Below are 21910 nucleotides of genomic sequence, written 5' to 3'. Positions count from 1 at the left end.
GGAGCTGATAATGTTCTATCACTTAAGCTGAACAAGGGGAGAATATGGACATAATTGTATTAGGCCTTATGTAACACATACTACATATAGTTTTTGTATAAATGTAGTATTTTATATTTTAATATTAAAAAGCAAAATTTTTCCAACAAAATTCAGAAGTGAAATGATTATAAATAAAAGTAACATGCAAATGTCATAAAGGAATTAAATACACTTATAATCTTAAACCATATTTCAGAGGAAGAAACAGTTGTAGTGACTCACTTACTCTTTAAAAGTTAAAGACAAATACAAGTGATAGCCAGTTCCACCACAAATTGCAAGACAGCTTTCTGTGAAAGACGGATGATTATCCATTATGCACATGCAGAACCAGCTGGCCAACCTAAAGAGTTGTACGATTTGTGATGTCTGATTTCAGCTGTCTGATCACTGAAGCTTCTAATCTCACCTTCACACTTGTGTAATCCAAGTTCATTTTCTAGTAAAAAAAAAAAATCCTAGATCCTGTTTTGCCAAATTGCTATTTGTTGAATTGCCATCCCAAGAAAAAGCTTAAGAAAATTCCCTTCATTGAAGCATTATTTGTAACAGAAAAAAAAAACTGTAAACAACTTAAATGTACAATAATAAGGGATTGGCTAAATGAATTGTTGTTAATTTACACAAATGGACTATCATGCATCATTTGAAAGTGTCTCAAAGAAATTTAATGATGAATGAATGCTCTGCAATGTGCTTTATACAACTTTCTCAAAATCAGCAAGATATAATCAGAAATAATGCCTCAACCAATTTAAATGTATTTCCCCAAAGGCTTATAAACCAATACTTAAATGATTAACATTCAGTTTTTAAACTTAAAGACAGATAATATACAAAGTTACCATTCATTCAATAAATACTTACTGAGCAGATATTATGAATCAGGCAGTGTTCTAGGCTCTGAAGACACAGCCATGAATAAACCAGAGACCCTGTCTCTATGGAACTTACATCATAGTAATTCTAGTACCTTCCTTTCTTAATTCAGTTTCACAGTCTATTAGTTCAGATATATATGTCAGGGCAGATTCCCAGGTAACATATTATCATTCCAGATAAAGAAATAACTTTTGTTAATATTCAGGTCATTATTTATTGACACATAAGGCCTCACCACTGTACTTTCAAAATTCTTGGGCTTTCTATTAAAAAAAGTTTTTTTCTGCAATTTACACACCCTGAAACACAATGCTAAATTCCCACAGCTTTAAGTATTTTCCCAGCACAAGAGAAGTAAAGCAAATCTATCACTGCTAGAGTGAAAGGAGGTCTGTTTATCCTATTCACCAAATCAACAAAGTACTTACTTCCTGCTAATACGATCAGAGAATGAGATGGGCAAAATGAGAAATTGTTTGGTTTCCTCAGTTTGTTTAAACATGCATGTTAATGAAGCATGAGATAAGAATGAGGTCTAATTACCCCATCTACAGGTGGAATTTAAGTTAGGTTTCCAGAAGGACTTATCAAATTCCAGTAGCTTTACACTGATCAACATGTCAACTTGTAGGTATTTAGGAAAACAAATGTCCTTACTTATCTCAGTTCCAGAGAGGCAGGGCCTTTCAAAAGTAGCTTATAATTTGTTTATATGTTATATTTGCCTAATTCTCTTGATACATCCTATCAGAACTTTACATAATGCCTGAGTTCTACAGATAAAAGCTAAAATGAAAGATAAAATATCTATGATTTTCAGGAGCCTGGCATCCTTTAAAAAGTCAGTTAAAAATTCCAAACTGCCAACTATTATCCATATAATAATAGGCACTATAGCAGACAGCATGAGAAACATAAAGACACGCAGACATGATTCTAGGATATATCGTCAAAAAATTTATCTCTAGCTGGATTCTAAACATAAGACTGTACCTATCCATCCATTCAGTAAAAACTAAATCAGCCATACAATAATGCAAAAACTTCTCAAGGAGCTTAAGATACAACAATCAAAAGGAACGTGGTTCCAGCCATCCTGTGCTAACAGAACACATTCAGGACAGAAGAAAGCCAAAGTGAGATGGGAGTTAAGAGATTCTGCATATGCAAAGGCCCTGTGGTCAAAAAAAATGAGAGAACTTATACATACATACAATATACATACAAAAAATATACATACATACAATTGAAGAGGGGTAAATGCATATAGGATGTCAATAAACTTAGAATTCAGCAAGTTAATGACAGACTGTAGGCCCTGTAAAAGAAAATTTACTCAATATATAAGTCCTAGATACAAATGGTCCAGTTCTGCCATTAACTAGCTCTAGAAATTCAGATCAAGCCACATCACTTCTCTCACCCTCAGTATATCTGTAAAACTACAATTAAAATTTCTAACCTGCCTACCATTCAAAATTATCATGGATTATGTATGCATAAAGAAAGTTCTGGTAAACTAAATATCTTACATATTTGACATATGTATTAGTACTGATCCATTTTTTGGTCTTATTGTATAAAATAAAAGAGTTGACGTGCAACGTTTAAATTCTCTTTCCAGCACTGTAAGATTTATGACCTAAAAACTTATTTTCATTCATTAGATAACTAAGAAAGATTCTAACTTCCTTAGCATTATAAACAAGATCAATCCATCATAACCAGGTATGAACTGAAATGAACTAGACTAAAATGTTGGTTATGTTTTTTTAAAAAATGGGCTAAATTCAAATGACACTTGAAAAAAGTCAAAATGACTATTAACAGTGAAATAATCAAAGGTAACGCTAAGTTTTAGGCATTCTTTTGGCAATCCTCAGTGACAGTAAATCATTAACTTTGGGGAAAACATTTTATAATAGAAAAATATTTGCAAAGCTAGTTGGAGAAAGCTTAGAATTCAAAGTGGTAATAAAAAGTTGGGTCAAAAGGGGAAGGATTGAGGGAGGAGGAGGGGGGAGGGGACAAGGGAAAGTGGTAGAGGGAAGGCAGAGACAAATGTATTTGTAAAGAAAAAAAAAGTTGGGTCAAAAACAAAGTGTAATATAAACTGATGAGCAGTGGGGCTCAATCTCCCCAAAAAGCAATTCTTTAAAAAATTTTTCTCCGAAGTAATTAATGTAGATAGTCTGCTAATGATAACTACTCTTAGCAGTAATTTGAATACATATCCTAAAATGCTGTGTTAAATATTAGTTTATTACTACCCTGGCCAGTGTGACTCACTTGGGCATCATACCACCACAAAGAAAAGGGTCACCAGTTCAATTCACAGTCAGGGCACATGCCTGGGCTCCCAGTTTGTTCCCTGGTCGGGGCATGCAGAAGAGGCAGCCAATCAATGTATCTCTCACACATCAATGTTTCTTTCTCTCCCTCTCTTTCTCCCTTCTCCTCTTTCTAAAAATAAATAAATAAAATATTTTCTTAAAAATTTGTCTATTACTTCACAATCTTAACTGGAAAAGTAAAACACAAACACATGAAAAGTTAAATCAAAGACAAGATAATGGACACACATTTCCAACAAGGATAGACCAAAGGTATTTCCAACAAGGATAGACCAACAGGTATTACGGATTAAGCTTTTGCTTAGAGACAATAAAAAGCTAGACCAAAAAAATATACAGTAAGTATATTTTTAAATTATTAAAAATTTCAGAGGGTATAAATTGGTACAACCACTCTGGAAAACTCTTTGATAATACCTATTAAAGCTATAGAAAATACATATGTATGTGTATGTGTGTGTGTTTTCCACCTATTACCCAATAATTTGACTAGGAATAATACATATAAAGAATATGGGTGGGGGTGTGTGTGTGTGTGTGTGTGTGTCTGTCTGTCTGTCTATCTATTTTTCTACCTATTACCCAATAATTTGACTCAGGAATATATCCAAAAGAAGGGAATATATATGTTCAACAAAATACATATATAAAAATGTTATCAGCTTTATTATAATAGCCAAAAACTGTAAACAATCCAAGTTTCTATTAAGAGCAGAATGAACAAATAAATTGATATAGTCATGTACTAGGCTACTACTATGGCAAACTGTATTTTCCAATAATGGTCACTGCATTATTTCTGGTCTCACACACCCTTCCAGAATCTTGCCTCTCCCCAACAGGAGGCAGAATCCATTTCCTGTCTCTTTAAACCTGGGTACATACGCTCATAAGTGCCTCAAAGAATATAGTGCAGTAGAAGTAATACTGCATAAGCATAAAGTCAAAGAAGCAAAATAGCATCTGTTTGGCTCACTGGCTCTTCATCCCCCTTCTCACCGCATGTGGGTGGGACGCTTGCACTCGGAACCCAGCCACCATGCAGTGAGCACGCTCAGGCCGCATTTAGGTGTTCTGTCATCAACCACCAGACACATAAGCAAATCTTCAAACAATACCAGACAGCCTTCAAGCAGCCCTACTTGAAACCAAATGAAGCAGAGATGAGTATTGCTCAAACTTCAGATTTATAAGGAAAATAAATGTTTTCACCATTTAAGTCACTCAAGTGTGAGACAATTTTTTAGGTGCCACAGTAATCAGAACAAGTTCAGGACAATAAAAAGGAAACACTACTGCTGCATGTAACAATACAGTTGACTCTCACTGAGAAAATACAATTTGAATGAAAGAAGCCAGACACAAGATATGACATAATGTATGACCCCATTTTGATGAAATACTAGAAAATGCAAGACTAGTCTACAGTGACAGAAAATTGAGTAATTGTTAGCTGAGACAGGGGAGAGAGGTGGTATTGATTGGGAAGAAGAGTGACAAAGCCTTGCGGGGTGACAAAAATGTCCTTTATATTGAAGTGGGTATGATTATACATTCAATAACATTTATAAAAATTCTCCAAGGTATATACATTATTATATGTATAATATACCTAAATTTTGAAGGTGGGGCAGGGGAGACAAAGAACTAACAAGATAATAAGGAATTACTAGCTACAGCCCAAGAAGTAACAGGAATCTAGAACAGGGAGCAGGGTATTTTACTTCTAGAATTGTTTGCCTAATCAAAAGAGGTACCTGAGAGGCTAAACTACACTTAAGCATACTTGCAGACTAGGAAGACAAAGTATCAAATAAGACCTCAAAAAAGGTGACCCCCCAGAAGGGACAGTCCAGAAATAAACTAAACCAGCCTCTTGTACAGACTCTCCAAAAAAAAAATCTCCTTTTGGATAAAGGTGATCCTAAGCACCTGGAAAAAGCAACAGAAAAATCCTTACCTAAATCCATAATTACTTCGAGAAATACTTTTTCAAATACAATAAACAGTACACAATCAAAGATAAGCAAGCACATAAGGAAATGAGCCTCCTCAAGAAATAACAGATCACAGGGGGAAAAAAATCCTGTAAGGTCTCTGGAATAGAGTTATCATGCTTACTCTGTCCAAAGAGATTTGTGCAAAGCTTGAAAATTTTGGTATGGAATTAGAAACTATGGAAGTGGCATAGCAGATTTTTAAAAAATCAAATTGAAACTTCAGAATGAAAAATACAATAATCAAAATAAAAAACCCAGAGAATACATGTAAGAGCAGAACAGAGATGAGGATGAATTTAGTAAACTGGAAGATAGGCCAGAAGTAAATATCTTAAAAAAAGAGAAAGAAACAAAATAATGGAAAATATAGAAGATAAGTGAAATACACAGAGAATTCACTGAGATCCAACATTGTATATAATTGACATCCCAGAAGGACTAAGCTAGAAGCAATATTTCAAGAAATGATGGTTGGGAACTACACAAAACTGATGAAATACATCAAGTCGCAGCATCAAAACGTACATACCCTGAGAGAAAAGAAGAGAAAGAAAAGTCATCTGAAATCAAAAGACAAAGAAAATCTTTAAAACAGCTGACAAACAAATCACAAACAACAAAGCAATAAACTGCTGCTGACTTATCAACAGAAACAAAGCCAAATACTTCAGAATAATCTCTTCTCCAAAAACTGATATAAATATATGTGTGTATGTAGCTCCAATCTAGAATTCTATACCTAGCAAAATGTATCTTTCAAGAATATAGGTGAACTAGGTGGTCTGTCTGAGCAAGATGAAGGCTGCAGAATGGGGGGTGGGTCAGCACCGGAACCCTGCCATCCGCTTCCTCAGTTCTTTCCCCCAGGCCTCCCTCTCCAGTCTCTCCTCGGGCAGCTCCAGCCCACTCTGCCCTCGCCTCCACCAGAGCCCAGGCAACAGCTGGCCTTACAGCTGAAGGTAGAAATGCAAGAAAAAGAGAGACAGAGAACAGAAGAACTACAGAGAGGTCAGGAACAATTAGAGGAGATGAAAATGAAGATGGAAAATATAGCTAAGACTGAAGATACTTCACATATAAAAGGTACAGTAACAGACTCAGGCAAGACACTAGCTAAAATTAGTGATTGATATGGGGCACCTAACTTCAGCACAGTGGAAGAACTTGATGAACCAATGCTATCCGATGTTGCATTAAACATTGATAAAGATTTGTAGGATCAACCAAGCTAAGAGCAATAAAATTTTCTGCTTGTTTCAAGTTTCGGGGGAAAAAAAAAAAAGATGAACTAAAAACATTATCAGACAAACAAAAAGTTTGAAAATTTGTCAATACTAATCTACTTTAGTACTAACAACAATAAAGTACTAAAGGGGACTTCTGGTCAAGATGGAGACATAGGTAAACATATCTCACCTCTGCACACACAACTATAGCAAAAAGTACAGCTACAATACAAAGCAAATATCATCCAGATTTGTCAAAAAACAAACTGTGTGGCAGTCTCACAACCAAGGATTTAAAGAAACCACATTTATCCTGACAGGTAGGAGGGGCGCAGACCTGGAGAGACATGGAGAGGGGTGGAAATATGAAGTGGTACAGAGGTGGGGAGACAGGAACGGGCTGTCCCACACCCATGTGTGTTGGATAAAAAACAGGAGGGTTACTTGGGGAGCAAGAGATCCCAGTCCCAGTCCAGACCACCCAGTCAGGGTCTCAGCACCAGGAAGATAAGTCTTTGTAACTTCTGGCTGTAAAAACCAGTGGAGGTCGGGGTGGATGAAAAAACTGCATCCTCTTAAAGGCCCGAAAACGGACTTGGAACTCACGCAGATCCACCCCCTCTGGGATTCAGCATCAAGGCGACAGCAGGAAGGGCACTAGTGGCATATGGGAAGAAAATGAAGTGAGAGTAGGGAGACAGCTTCCTCCCAGGTAAAACTCCACACGTCAGGCAACGGCACTGTCACCTCTGCAAGCCCTCACCTGCAGGGCAACAGAGTGGTGACTTGGGTTGACCTGCCCTTGTGATTACCTAAGGCTCCGTGCCATACAGCTTAACAGGGGCACTAAGACAGGGGGTCAAAGCAGCACTACCTAATACACAGTTAAAAACACAGGGAGGCTGCCAAAATGAGTAGACAAAGAAATATGGCCCAAATGAAAGAACAGAACAATACTCCAGAAAAATAACTAAATTAAATGGAGAACACAGTTCAAGACACTGGTTATCAGGATGCTCCAGGAACTCTGGGTACTTCAACCCCATAAAAAAAAAGACCCAAGAAGAAATGAAGGTTGCATTAAGTGAAATAAAGAAAAATCTACAGGGAACCAACAGTGGAGAGGATGAAGTGAAGAATCAAATCAATGATTTGGAACAAAAGGAAGAAAAAAGCATTCAATCAGAACAGCAGGAAGAAAAACGAATTCAGAAAATCCAGGAGAGGCTTAGAAACCTGTGGGACACCTTTAACCATACCAATATCTGAATCATAAGGGCTCCAGAATAAGAAGAGGAAGAGCAAGAAATTGAAAACTTACTTGAAAACATAATGAAAAAAACTTCCTTAATTTGGAGAAGGTAATACAAAAGTCCAGAGAGTCTCAAACAAGATGAACACAAAGAGGACCCATCAAGACACATCATAATTAAAACAGCAAAGGTTAAAGATGAAGAGAGAATCTTAAAAGCAGCAAGAGAAAAGCAAAGAGTTACCTAAAAGGAGTTCCCATAAAACTATCAACTGATTTCTCAAAAAAAAAACCTTATAGGTTAGAAGGGACTGGCAAGAAGTGTTCAAAGTGATGAAAAGCAAGAACCTACAACCTAGATTACTCTATCCAGCAAAGCTATCATTTAGAATGGAAGGGCAGATAAAGTGCTTCCCAAGACAAGGTAAAACTAAAAGAATTCATTATCACCAAACCATTATTATACAAAATGCTAATGGGAATTATAGAAGAAAAAGAAGATCACAACTATGAACATTAAAATAGCAATAAATTCACAACTATCTATAACTGAATCCAAATAACAAACTAAGCAAACAAGCTGAATAGAAACAGAATCATAAATATAGAAGTCATTTGGAGGGTTATCAGCTGGGAGGAGGAAGGAGAAAAATGGGGGGAAGGTAGAGGGAATAAGAAGTATAAACAGGTAGGTACAAAACAGACAGGGATATGTTAAGAACAGTATAGGTAACGGAGAAGCCAAAGAACTTACATGCATGACCCATGGACATGAACTAAAGGGGGTGAGGAATTGCTGGAGGGGCAAAGAGGAAAAAATTGGGACAACTATAATAGCATAATCAGTAAAATATATATTTTAAAAATACTAAGGGTATTCTGCAGGCAGAAAAAAGAATTACTCCAAATGAAAGGTCAGTAATACAAGAAGGAATGGGGAAAAAAAAGGAAATACAGTAAGTCTAATTGAATAATAATAGCATAAAACAACAGAAAAACATCTCTGTAGTTAAATATATATTTATATTTATATATATGCACTTGAAAACATGGTAACAATGAAATACATAATGAAAGAAAAGTGGCTTTAATGTTTTTAAAGGTCTTGCATTACCTGGAAAAAGGATGAAAGTTTCGAGTAATATTGCACTTTGATAAGTCAAGAATACATACTAGAATTTCTTAGGCAAATACTAAAGGAATAGTAAAAGAATATATAATCCCAAGATAATAAAATAAGGAAATAGAAATACTATTTTTTAAATCAACTCAAAACAAAGCTAGAGAGGGGAAAAGTACATGTAACAGGTGAGAGACATGTTTTCATTCACATATTTTCTTATTGTTGTTCAATTGCAGTTGTCCCCATTTTTCCCCATTACTCTCCCCGGCCCTATCCACTCCCCACAAAAAAATTTTTTAAATTTTTAAACATTAATGTCAAAAGTCATTATGCCACTTCACTTATTTTTATAACAAGCATTGGCAAAATACAAAGAAATATCGAGCCCACACACACACCTAACCTTTATAAATTTCAATCTCCTCATCTATTCAATTTGTTTCCATTGTGACTAACTTTTCAATATCTTATTTCACCTTATCTTTTCTTATTTTACCACAGATAGACTAATGAACATTACAATGTACAAATATCAAACAAAAAGAAACAGGAACAAAAAACCCAGACAGCTAACTGGCTTATAAATACTGCATTAATTCCATAATAAAATATTAATTTGCCTTTAGTGATCTATGTAACATTACTAACTGAAATTCATACATTAAGGAACTTAAAATATTCTTGCAATTATTCCATGAAAAATATTACTCTAACATTTTTAATTCACTTGCTAATTCACTGAAAGAAAAATTCCAGAATAAAATTATAACTTTTTGCACACTCATCAATGTCAGCAACACACAGGTGCAATGTGTACCTCTATCAGAGAATAATTAATGTCTTTAGAGCCAAAAACACTTAAGCAAATAAAATATGAAACTCCAGTCACTACCGATCCTCCTAGAAGCAAATGAAACTACCTGCCATGTACTAAACATTTTTTTTATTTTAGTGTAGATTGGTAGTGCTGTTTTGTGAGGAGACATTTTAAATAAGGTAGCCTAAGCTCTTCTAAGGAAAAAATGCCATTATGGTTAAATCAGAATACTATACTGGCGTCAGCATATGAGGGGGACACACCCAAACACAGGGAATTTATTTATAAAAAATTGTGTATTTATTCTTCCATTTTTAAACTTCAGTCACCTTCAAAATACTCTCCATTTGATGAAATACACCCATAAAGACTTTTTTTTCCACTGCACAAAACAGTTTTTTAATTCATTTAATTTGGTGCCTTTCAGTGCTTCTGCCTTTTTTCATTTTGCCTCTTCCACATCAGCAAAATGTTTCCCTTTGAGGACTTTTTTCTTCCAGGAAAACAAAAAAAGTCGCTCGGGGCAAGATTGAGTGAATAGTGAGGGTGGAGGATGGGCCTCATGCCATTTTTGGTCAAAAACTGCTGAACACTCACTGTGGTATGGGCAGGTGAGCTCATAAATCATTCATCATGAAATGAGCAAACACATAAAAGTATTCAAAAACATTCACTGAAGCCAAATGCAGCCTCTCACAACAGCACCAGCTGGTGCACTGATACAGATGGCTTCCTAGAACACTCGCCTACCAGGAGAAGCCTGTACTACAAGGAGGCTGCCCTCCAGAAGTTAATTCCTGCTTTTTGAGGGGTCCCTCCTTGTAAAATACTATACTGATATCAAATGATAGTGTCTCTGTAAAGAAATCAAAGGATCTTTTATTAAATATTCAATCCCAGTTTTACAGATATAGAAACTAACAAGTAATGGTACCAGAGCTATATCATGGGCACCAAATTATGCAGTCATTTCCAGGCCTAGTGCAGTTAGAGTCAACTAGATTGACTGCCTTTCTGTACTGGCTATGGAACAAGGTGGTCAGAGCATGGTGCCAAGAGCCTTCTCTATACAACAGTGGTTGCTTTGGTGCCATACAGGGCACTAACAGACATGTATTCTTATCTAACCTTCACAACAGTCTCTTCAGGGACTGTGTACAGACTCTTCTCTCATCCTCAAAGTGTCCCACCCAGCCACCTCCCCTATTCACCTACCAACTCCTCCTCATCCTTCAGGTCTTACAAGTCACTTCCTCAAGAAAGCCTGCCCTGCCACCTCCAAATCAAGTTAGGTTCCCTAGTTATAGGTTTCAGAGTTCCCTGTGGTTTACTTCAAAAGACTTACGCACCCTGTTGCTGAAAACAAGGTACCTAATGCAAGGTCCTGGGTACACAAAAGGCACTCAAGAAATACCTGTTAAATAAACAAACTTGAATTTATGATTCCCCTAACTTTACAAATAATAATAATAATTAAGCTTTAAAATGTAAGTTATACATGAAGTGATATAGCCTGGAAATGGCACAGACCAGTTGAGAATGCAAGTGTTTGTGACTCTAATTCCTATGCTCTATTCCCATATACTGCAATGAAGTGTGCTAGCACCAGAATTCTTTCAAATTAATATTATCTTTGTATTAACTTTCTCTGAAAAAAATGAGACACTTTTTAAATGGAAAATTATGAGTTTATATATAAGTAAATCACATCTAAGAATGCAATATGCCTTCCAAAAATCACCCTGTACTAAAACAAGAATGGTTAAAGCGAATTTGCAAACATAAACCACAAAATGTAATCACTTGTCTCTATCCACCTGAAGTAGCAAATCCCAAAGTTTTAGTATTGTTGCTAAATCCTTTGCAGCTTAAAACTGTCATTTTATTCCTAGTGCTCTGTAACCATAACTTTTTTTTTTTAATGTACCACTAACTTGACTTTACTGGCCTCTTTTTCACCCATTATCACTGGCTTCAAAATGTAACAGTAATTTGAGATAGATGGGCACACTGTGGCAAAGACTGACCAGCACAACCTCTGCTTAGCACTAGAGGCCCAGCCCAGACTGGATCCGCGTGCCAGGAAGTTGTCTTGGTTCAGAATAATGCTAAGGGTGACCAGCCATTAACAGAGGGTGCCAAAGCTGGCACTTCTACTTACTGGTTTGTTTAACCAGTGGCAGTTGTTCTTACTACGAGCAATTTCATGTCAAAACACTGTTCAAAATGGTAATGGGATATTCTTACCAAAAACAAGTACAACAGTCACTGACAGGCTAAAAACAGTAAGTAGGTACCAACATCAAGACTTAATGTTTGGTACACGATGTTTATTTGAATGCCTCTATGACAACTCAATTCTTTAAATACAGAATCAGCAAAGGCATTTCTGTTAACTCAGGATACCTATACTTGAAATTAAGACTATGGTTTTCCTTTAAAAATTACTACTTTTATTAGTATAATTTTTCTTTTGACATATTTCAATCTCCTCTGTAGAATATAACATAGGATTAATATTCATTCTAAGTAATAAATTAGACTATGCAACCTTTATAATAAAAGAACAGCAAACTTTGGAATATTTTTCTTAATTTTACAGTCTGACGAAATGAAATATAAAAGCAAATAAACCACTATTCATTTGATGCTGGCTAATTTTAATTCTTATTAAGGTGACTTCAGGGGGGGAAAAAAAAACAAAAACGATTTCCCCCTAACAGAACTTCCCAGAGATTCAACATATGAGGGAGTTGACCAAGGTGATCTTTAAAGTTCTGTCGAAATTTTCTGAGCTACTAAATATTAAATACCTATCCCAAAGACTTAATTTTTTTAAATAAATGGAATATAGGATTGAAATCACTTTGTTCCATCAAGCGAAATATTCAAGATCGTATCCCCACTTTTCCTTTCCATTTGTGCCACATTATTTCCAATGACTGGGTATTGGCTTCAAAAATCTTTCCCAGTCCCATAAAGGTCTCATTTAACTCCTGCTAAAGTCTACTGACTACAAAGCATCTATGGATTAAAATGGGAGGGGAAGCAGGGAGAGTTCGATCTTCGATTTATAGATGTCCGCAAGTGGATTTATAGATTCCTCACATTTTCTGAAATTAAAACACCTGCGAGGAACCATTCTCACGCGTTAGATAATGCCCCACCGCACAAGGTTGTTAGCTTCAAACTAACTATTCCGCAAAGTTTCCAAAGACGCACAGATTTCCAGGCTCTCCGAATCCCTCATCCACCTCATCCTCCTCTTGCCTAGTTGAAACAAAGTTCCGCAGCATGAAGGCACTAATTTAAAAGCACGAAGTTTGGCTCAATCTAGCCCACTTGGACTCTGGAAGACTCAAGTGAAACTTGCAAGGGAGACACTTCTCCCCGCGGGGCCGAAACTTGCTCTGGGGGGAGGGAGCAGCGGGTCTCCCCTCCTCCGGGATCTGCTCGACCTAACCCCCTTCCAGGAGCCCCCTTCACCGGCCGTCAGGTCTCTCGGCGCAGTCCCCGGCAGACCCGCCCCGTATGCCCCCGGTGCCCCAGCGCTCCCACCCGGCGCCCGCCAACCTGCCAATCAGACCCGTAGAACCCCGCAATCAAGGTTCCAGGGGGACAACAAGGACGGCCCCACACACGGTTCCATAGCCTGGCTCCCACGAGCGCTGAAGGGGCACCCGCAGATCCGTCCACCTCCCCCGAGTCCGGGAATGGCGGCGTCCAGCTCCACGGGACCAAGTCGGAGTCCTTGCCCCAGAGTAAACCGGGGAAGACGCCGCGGGCGGCCGGCCACTGGCGGTGGGAAAGGAGGAAATTAAGTTACCTCCAGACGGTCCCAGCGGAGGCAATGAAGGGAGCAGAGCGGGGAGTCCCGGTGGCCGAGCAGGTCCCGGCGCGGCGGCGGCTACTGCAGTGCCCTCCGCCCCATTGTTTCCCTTCCAAGAGGATCCCAGCGTAGCCGAGCCCGGGAACCAGGAAGTTCCCCGGCGCGACACCTCCTGCCGCCGCTATGGAAACGGCCCCCGCCTCCAGGGCGGCTAGCCGGGGACCCCGCCTCCGCGCTGCCAGCCCCGCCCGCCTCACGGGCCGCCGCCAACCGTCACCACGGTGGCCGTGGCCGCCGCCATCTTGGCGCGGCCCTGGCGCCCGAGCCCCGCGGCACGCCGCTCCGCGTTCCCGCCGCCCGCGGGGGCGCGCGTCCAGGTTCAACGCATCCTCCTCTAGGAGCCGGGACTCTGAGGCTCTGATCCCCGGACGCTGAGGGAGAGAAGGAGGGGGCTTGGGGCGCACTGGAGACTTTGGAAGCACTGCAAGAACGCGACACACAAGCCGGCATCCAATGGACAGGTCAAGGGATGGCTGGGACCAAGCGTGAGGTCAACAGAGTAGTAACCAAGATCCTTGGTCGATGCAGCCAGATTGCCTCGGGTTTCATTTCTGCCTCAACGACTTAGCAGACAGTCTATTTAATTTTCTCTTTGCCTCAGTTTCTTCATCTTAAAGCGGCATAATGGTACCTGCCTCTTAAGACTTACTTGAAACAAGCAAATGCCTGGTCGTTAGTAAGTGTTGGAGATAATCATTCATTTAATAAAACTACATTAGTTTGACAAAATTCATAGTTCTGTAATTTTGCAGGAACTTAATGTAAACGTTCAAATCAGCACTACTTTAAATAGGCTACTGTGTAAGATCCCATTGCTACTTAAAAGTTGCCAAATGTTCACCTTTTGTCCCATCTTTCTCTAGGTCAGCATTTTAATTTCATGGAAATTGTCAAGAGTTTTAATCTCCAGAGTCTTCTATTAAGAGGTGCCATTAGAAGATGAATGATGTAAACTTTCCAACACCGTATTTAGCTGACAGTTAAATGATTTATTCAGTAGAAGTTAGAAAAGTTAGGGTGTGCAAATAACTAAAAGGCTTCCTGTCCTTGATTCCAGGAACTAGAATTACTAAAGCTGGCAACTCTGCATGGTTGTCATTATCTCTCTTTTCCAGCTGGTGAAAACTGACACTAAGAAACTGGGTCCTGTGTGCAACATGGGAGAGGAGGGATGGAAGGAGGGTCACATATTAAAGATGCAAACTTTAAGAACTCTCCATAAGATTAGTTGTCAGTCTCTAAGCCTTCTTCTAGCTCACAAGTATGATTTTATTTATACACTTTTAAGAAAATACAAATTTATTCTTCCCTGTGGGTCTCTTTTTCACTCATTTAAACCAGATTTGTGAAGACTAGTGTTTACTTTATGATGCTGATCCAAAAATAGCATAAATCGTTTGATATTTGAATTGGAATAAAAATAGATCAGGAGTTAGGAAGACACAGGAAACTTTTTTCAACATCCAAACACTTCTCCAAAAGTTACGGAATGCTCTGATTAGCTATCACCTAGACTGAGATATCCTGAACTTCTGAAAGGCAGAAACACCCACTCACATAATTTTGTGCCCCACCGATTTCTTTGCACATAGTAGGACTTCAATAAATGATTATTGAATTAAAATGCCATATTTTGCCGATTGGTGTGACTCAGTTGTTCCATTGTCCTGCAAAGTGAAAGGTCACTAGTTCAATTCCCAGTGAGAGCACATGCTTGGATCATGGGTGGGTTCCATCCCAACTGGAAACACGCGAGTGGCAATCAGATTGTGCATATATATCAGAGGCAACTGATCAATGTTTCTCTCCCTATCTCCCTCCCTTTTCCTCTCTAAAAATAAATAAAATCTTTAAATAAATAAAATAACCATGTTTTAGGTCAGCTCTCATCATTTAAGGAGACCTTGGGAATGACAGAGACATGCAAAAGATGTTACTCAAGGGACATCACTGCAAACACCATAAACAAGAACCCCAAGTCCCTAGTTAATGAGTTCATGGGAATTTGGATGAACAGCCTGGATTTGGCCAAATAAAGTAGAAATTTCAGATTTGCTTTTTCATAAATTATATGGGTAATGTTTCAAAACTTTATTTTGGACTTCATTATGGGCACCATTGACTCAATTTTATACTCCAATAACACTCTGATGCTGTAGTATTAAAGTTTAGAAATCCCCACATTTTTCCCCAAGTCAAAGTATCATCAGTGAGTCATGTCACCTCAATATAAAACTTGATTTGCTCTTAGGTATAACTTCTGGGGCTTGCCATAATTTTTATTATTAAGTATCTTAGAGGTATTGTTAAAGTATAAGTTCAGGTTTTTATAGTTCTTATTTACTAAGATATCTCCAGGGTAGTACTTGACATATGGTGGGCATGTAATTTCACTTATCTCTGGCATTTAAAACATTTTAAATTTATGTCAATGATTTCTAAGGAAATAAAAGAGTGATTTTTCCTCTAAGTCAGAATGAGCACATTTTTTCTTAAAAGGAAAAGATATAAAACACGAGAACAGTTATAAAAAAATATATAGAAAAGGATGGGTATGGATATGTTCCACTAAAAATTTACCTATAGAAATAGGTGGTTTTGACCCACAGGGCCATATATTACCAACCCCTAAATAATTATATTTAGGTTATATTCACTCCATGATTATATTCACTCCAACCTGAAATTCCAGATATTAAAATACCCTTTAACTGAAGAAAGGGTAAAAGCTTGATATCAATTAAGTACCAAAAGTGAAAAGATTTGTGTTACCAATTAAAATATCTCAGCTCTGGCTGGCGTGGCTCAATGGATTGAGTGCCAACCTGGGAACTGAAGGGCCACTGATTAAATTTCCCATCCGGACACATACCTGGGTTGTGGGCTAGGTCCCCAGTTGGGGGTGTGTGATAGACAACCACACATTGATGTTTCTCTCCCTCTTCCTTTCTCCCTTCCCCACTTTCTAAAAATAAATAAAATCTTTTAAAAAAATATGCCACAAATATCCAAGGTTTAAATCTATAACTAATGGACTAGGATAGATGGATATTTGCATTTCACTTTTGCAAGGGTTATATGTTATGCTAATGAAAATAAAATGTTTCCAAAAATAAAAGTATATGTTTGAATCCCCCACAGGATGCCATAATAACCGAGACCAGAGGTACAATTTGTGGTGAGAACATAAAAACAGAGAACATAGAGAAAAAATTTCCCCAAAGCAAACCATCCATCCTTCACTCACATCTTCAGAATATGGATGAAATTGCAGGTCCTTAGACTTTTCTGTAAACTGAGACTTTGAAATGTGAAACCATGGCTATCTGATCCATTTAATTTTTTTTTTTTAAGAGGTAAGCAGATAGTTTCCTAAGGAAGCAATCTTTTTTTTTTTTTTTTTTTTTTAAATAAAGCTGTGGGAAGCCTTGTGGGACACATTTTCATCCTTGCAAGCAGCAGAAGTTTCTGATATTTCATAAGGAACCAATGCTCCTCCATCAGTTAGGAAAGTCAGTTCCACTGACACTGCACATGGTTGTTCTTCATGGTCAGAAAAAAAAGTCAACATCTGTTTATTCAGTATAAGTGAAAAAGGAATGAAGAACCAACAGCCACATCCACACTGTTCATATTAAAAAGTCATCCTTTGGTTGAAATGAGAAGTTAGTGACTGCAAAGCAAGGAAGACAAGTCCATGGAAAGATTGTGAACCCCATAAAATTGTATACAAGATGTTGTGTATGCAGTTTGTTACTTATAACTGTCCAAGGTTGTCTTGTTTCATTTGTTGATGTATCATTTTGTTTTGTTTTTTCTGTCTCCCTATCTTAAGAATATACATGCCATGCGATTGGGAAGCTTCCCTGTCTTCTTCCATAGTCTATCCCTTAGTCCAGATCAGTGTCTGATACTGAATCAGCTCTCTATAAGTAATTGTATAAGTAATGAAGGAAGGGAAGGAGAAAGAAAAATAGGGAGGAAAGAATGCAGGAAGAAACAAAGATATACAAATACCCATTTGGGGAGGAAATTTTCTAACTTTTCTCATATACTCAAAAGTGTCTGTGACTCAAAAAAGAATAAAGCAGGAATAACTAGTTTTCCACTACAAAGGCTGCCTCTCATTATCTCCTCTGCTTTTTTGCTCACAAGCCACCCTGCTCCTAATTACATACCAAAATGGTTATCATGGTTTCCCAAAAACCTATAATGATGCCTGTCGCTTGAAAGATGTCTCCTTATGTTTTTATAGCTTTCAAGAATTTCTTCTGCCTGCTCAACTTTGTAGTTGCCATATTTCACCTCTCCATTTGGCCACTTAGATGGCATGCTATTCATTTATAATTTGTCTCATCAAGCAGAGTGTATTAAAAAGTATTGTAAGATATTGAAGAAAAATGAAGTACAATTTCAAGGCATTTTTATCTCTGTTGTCGGGCAATAAAAATTTTGCCTCTGTGTAGATAATTTTTAAATTAACTTTTAAACTCTGGTGCACAAATCTGTATAAGTTGTATGGTAGATAGTTTTCAAAGATGTCCTCCCCTCCCCCGGCAGTGAACCATACTCCTAATATTTACATCCTTTTTTAGCATTCTTCTCTTGAATCTAGATTGGCCATGGCTTACTTTTGACCAAAGGAATAGCCTGGAAATGATGCTAAGTGATTTCTAAGTCTAGATCGTAAGAAGTCTTGTAGCTTCCACCTGGGTCTCTGGAACACTAACCCTCTAAAACTCAGGCACCATGCTGACAGGGGCCCAAGCTGCAGAGAGAGACCACATATAGGTGGTCTGAATGAACCTTTGCTGAGCCTGGAAACAGCCAGCATCAGCTGGTAGCCATGTGGGTGAGCTCTCTTGGGTGTCCAGCACAGTTAAGCCTTCAGATGCCTTGAGCCCCAACTGTGTGACCCCATGAGAAACCCTAAATGAAGATGACTCAGGTGAGCCCAGTCAACCATGGAACCATGAGAGCAGTAATAAATTGTTGTTTTAAGCCACTGACTGTAGGGTGGTTTGTTTTTTGGGTGGTTTGTTACCCAAATGCAGATAACTGGAATAAATTGATTAAAAATAAATGCTGAAGCTATAGTTAGCTATATTTTTGCTAAAACTTTAAAAAATAAATATCAATATTAACAGAAATGCTTCATAAGCTAGTCAAGTTATAAAAGAACAAAATGTATATAAATGTCTACTCACTATAGTGTTCACCTGAAATTAATATAATATTGTATGGCAACTATAATTGAAAAAAATTTAAGCCTGCAAACCCTCCCCCAACCAAAAACATAACAAGGTAAACTTTAAGAGATTCTAAAGTATTGTTTTTCACAATCAAGTTGCAGATTTTGTCTGGTTCTGTCCTTTGAGGTGGGGTGATACACTGGGCATCGTTAAACAACATGACCTTAATCTTTAATCTTTTGGCATCTGCAAAGTAAATATACTTGCAACTACATTTGACTTAAATAAATTAAAAATAAGTCCCTGCCCACGTGCTTTGGCTAAAAAAGGAGACAAGGTGTGGTCAGAAGCAGACAGACTAAAGATTTTTTATTTGCTTATACTTGATAACCACAGGTCCACAGTTCCTAATCTGCAATTTTGAAATCCACCCGGGTCTGAAAACCAAAAGTTTTTTCCCCCTAAGTTTGGCACCTACCACACTTGGTAGCAATTGAACTTTCCTTTGACTATTTATGGTCTTTATCTTACTTAACATGAACATTCATCTCATTGCAGAACTATTAGGGTGTTTGATTACAAGGTCCTGTCCCAGATCCCTGCCCCACAACTAACATGCAGTATACGTGTTGCATCCCCCTTCTAAAAATTGAAGCTTCTAAATTCCAAAACACTTCTGGTTTTAGACCTGAAGCAGATCTTATTGGAGACCTGAAGTAAACATTTTTGTGTGAGGGGAAGGGCAGTGTAGCATGGAGCCATTGAACACCCTCTGGATTCAGACAGCCTGAGTTCAAATTTCCACTCTGCTATTGCCTCCTCTAGGTTAGTAAGTAAACCTCTGCCTCAGTTTCTTCCTCTGCAAAAGAGAATAGTAATAGAAACTACCTCATAACATTCTTAAGAGAACTAAATAAAATTATGCATGTAAAAATCCTAGCCCAATGACTAGTAGTTGGTAGACACTCAACAAATGTTAACTCTTATTGCATTATTATTAAATGCAAGCTTTTTATGAATTCAATAAAACTAATATCTCAGTTACAGTGTAGTGAGGAAAAAAGTAACTACTCAGATATTAACAGCAGAAAGAAATTTAATACACAGAATCAGATGTGTCCAAAGTCTGTGGAAGGAGTGGATGGGTAAAGGTTGAAAAGGGACCACCACTGACTGCCAGGTTATGCCACATCAGCTGGGGACATCAGGAAGCTGCTGCACACAGAATCAGAAACTGCAGGAAATGATAGGAAATAACCACCAATATCACAGCTGCCTTGCAGCTTAGAAACTGGTTACTGTCAGGGACTCTTTGGAGTCCTGCTTTGCAAAAATTTGTCTGTCAGACCCTCATGTCAACTGCCACTACTGCGGGAGGAATGATGTGCTCCTTGTGCCATCCAAACACCATGAGTGCATCTCACTGGCAGAACCTACACCTTATCAGAACTGTGTGGAAATGCAACCTGTGTGATACAAACAACATCTAACACAAGTCATTTAATAATATAATTTCCACTTGCAAGACACCATAAGTTCTGTGAGGTAGACAGGTCTACAGCATAGAGGGGCTTAGTGGTTTGAAATTTAGAGTATGTACTCAATCTCAATTTTATTAAATATAACCAATTCAAACTAAGTTAAAACTGAAACAAGTCCCCAAAATATGAAAGTAGTAGTCTATATGAAGTCTTAAAAAAGAAGAATCACATGGCAATAATTTGTCAGTATTCAACCTTCCACATCAAAAGTAAATACTGCACCTAGTAAACCTGAGAGAAAAAGGTATACTACAAAATCTTAGATGATTTACCAAATTCTATAATGGCTTAGATGTACCATCACTAAAAACCCTTTAACTCCCTTTACTGTTTCCATGTTCTCCAAACAAGTTTCTTGTTGCCGTTAGGCTCCTCAGATAAATTTTTAACGACAAAAAAACAAAACAAAAAACGTGTTTTGAATGGAAAACGAAAGAGTTTAAGCCATTAAAGATTTTATATTTGCATTTTAAGTTAATACAGGGCACCAAAGCTAACAAGATGGTTCATCAGTAAGCTAAACTGATATAACACAGAGACCAAGGGTGAGATATCAAAGTCTAGAACAGTGTCTAGAGTTGGGCCAAACCAACTAGTCCACAATGAGAAGTCATGCTAGCTGTGAGGGGCAGCACTTAAAAGGGAGAGTGGGCAGTGAGTCACTCTGTGGCTGTGTGTGACAAGTGGCCTCTGATTTACACACAATACCCTCTTCATTTCCGTTTGTTCTCCTTTATAATTGACAGCCTTTCTGATAATGCTATCCTGTATGAAGTCAGGTTTGTTTACATTGGAGGAAGGATATTCACAGAGAAAGTCCCTGTAACTATGGTGGTGACGATGATCGTGATGGCAGAGAACCCCAAGGGAAAAGTGAAACGCCTGTGTTTTATTGGAGGTTGTTTGGCCCTGCTGCCTGTCACATCCCCAAACCTTTAACACTTTCCCCTCTGAGACTTTGAAGCCAAGAATTTATGTTTTGTGGCTTGATTTATAAGCAGGAATAACTGCCTTTAAGGTTTCTACAAGAAACTTTGAGACTTAAACACATCAGGGTGGAAATACATTAGAACAGGAATCTAGGCAATACCCTGCTCAAGATACCGGTCTACCCAGAGGACAGGGTCCTGAGAGGCTAAGACATAGGCCAAGTAGGTTACAGAAACAAGTGGGTAGCATGATGTGGCAGGCTAGTGCACACTCATCAGACCCATCTCCTCGTGTAGTACACCGCCATATTGCATTTCGAGCCTCTTTGCAGTTAGGTGTGCTCACGCGACTTAGTTCTGCTCATAGTGGGCAAAAGTAACGAGTACCACTTCCTGTCCTGGCCCATAGAAACCTTCCACCAGCAATTCTCTGTGCTCTTTCCCCTTTCCAGAGCAACTTTGGAAGTCAAGTGTGGAAGATCGCATGGATGGAATGAGCATAGGTCCATGCATGTCTGCTGGAGAACATGACTACCCAGTAGCAATACCCAACTTGGTTTTACCTTCATGAGAAATAAAACTTGATTGTGTTAAGCCACTGAGATTTGGGGATTCATTTATTGTGGCAGCTCACTTTACCTTACAATCACCTTAATAAATACC

The 21910-nt window shown here is 38.2% G+C and overlaps 1 protein-coding gene across 1 annotated transcript in view; it reads right to left on the bottom strand.

Moving 5' to 3' along the window:
• USP6NL (USP6 N-terminal like) overlaps window positions 1–13679 on the bottom strand; it is a 175453-nt gene extending 161774 nt beyond the window's left edge. The window contains exon 1 of the mRNA XM_054593783.1: window positions 13523–13679. The gene's annotated coding sequence lies outside the window, so the exon portion shown is untranslated. The remainder of the gene's footprint in view (window positions 1–13522) is intronic.
• Window positions 13680–21910: the final 8231 nt, after the last annotated feature.

The sequence above is a fragment of the Pteronotus mesoamericanus genome, unplaced genomic scaffold (assembly GCF_021234165.1).
Source record: "Pteronotus mesoamericanus isolate MK-2021 breed Mesoamerican mustached bat unplaced genomic scaffold, CSHL_Meso_final contig_130, whole genome shotgun sequence".
Lineage (NCBI taxonomy): Eukaryota > Metazoa > Chordata > Mammalia > Chiroptera > Mormoopidae > Pteronotus > Pteronotus mesoamericanus.
This window is presented reverse-complemented; position numbering and strand designations above follow the sequence as displayed.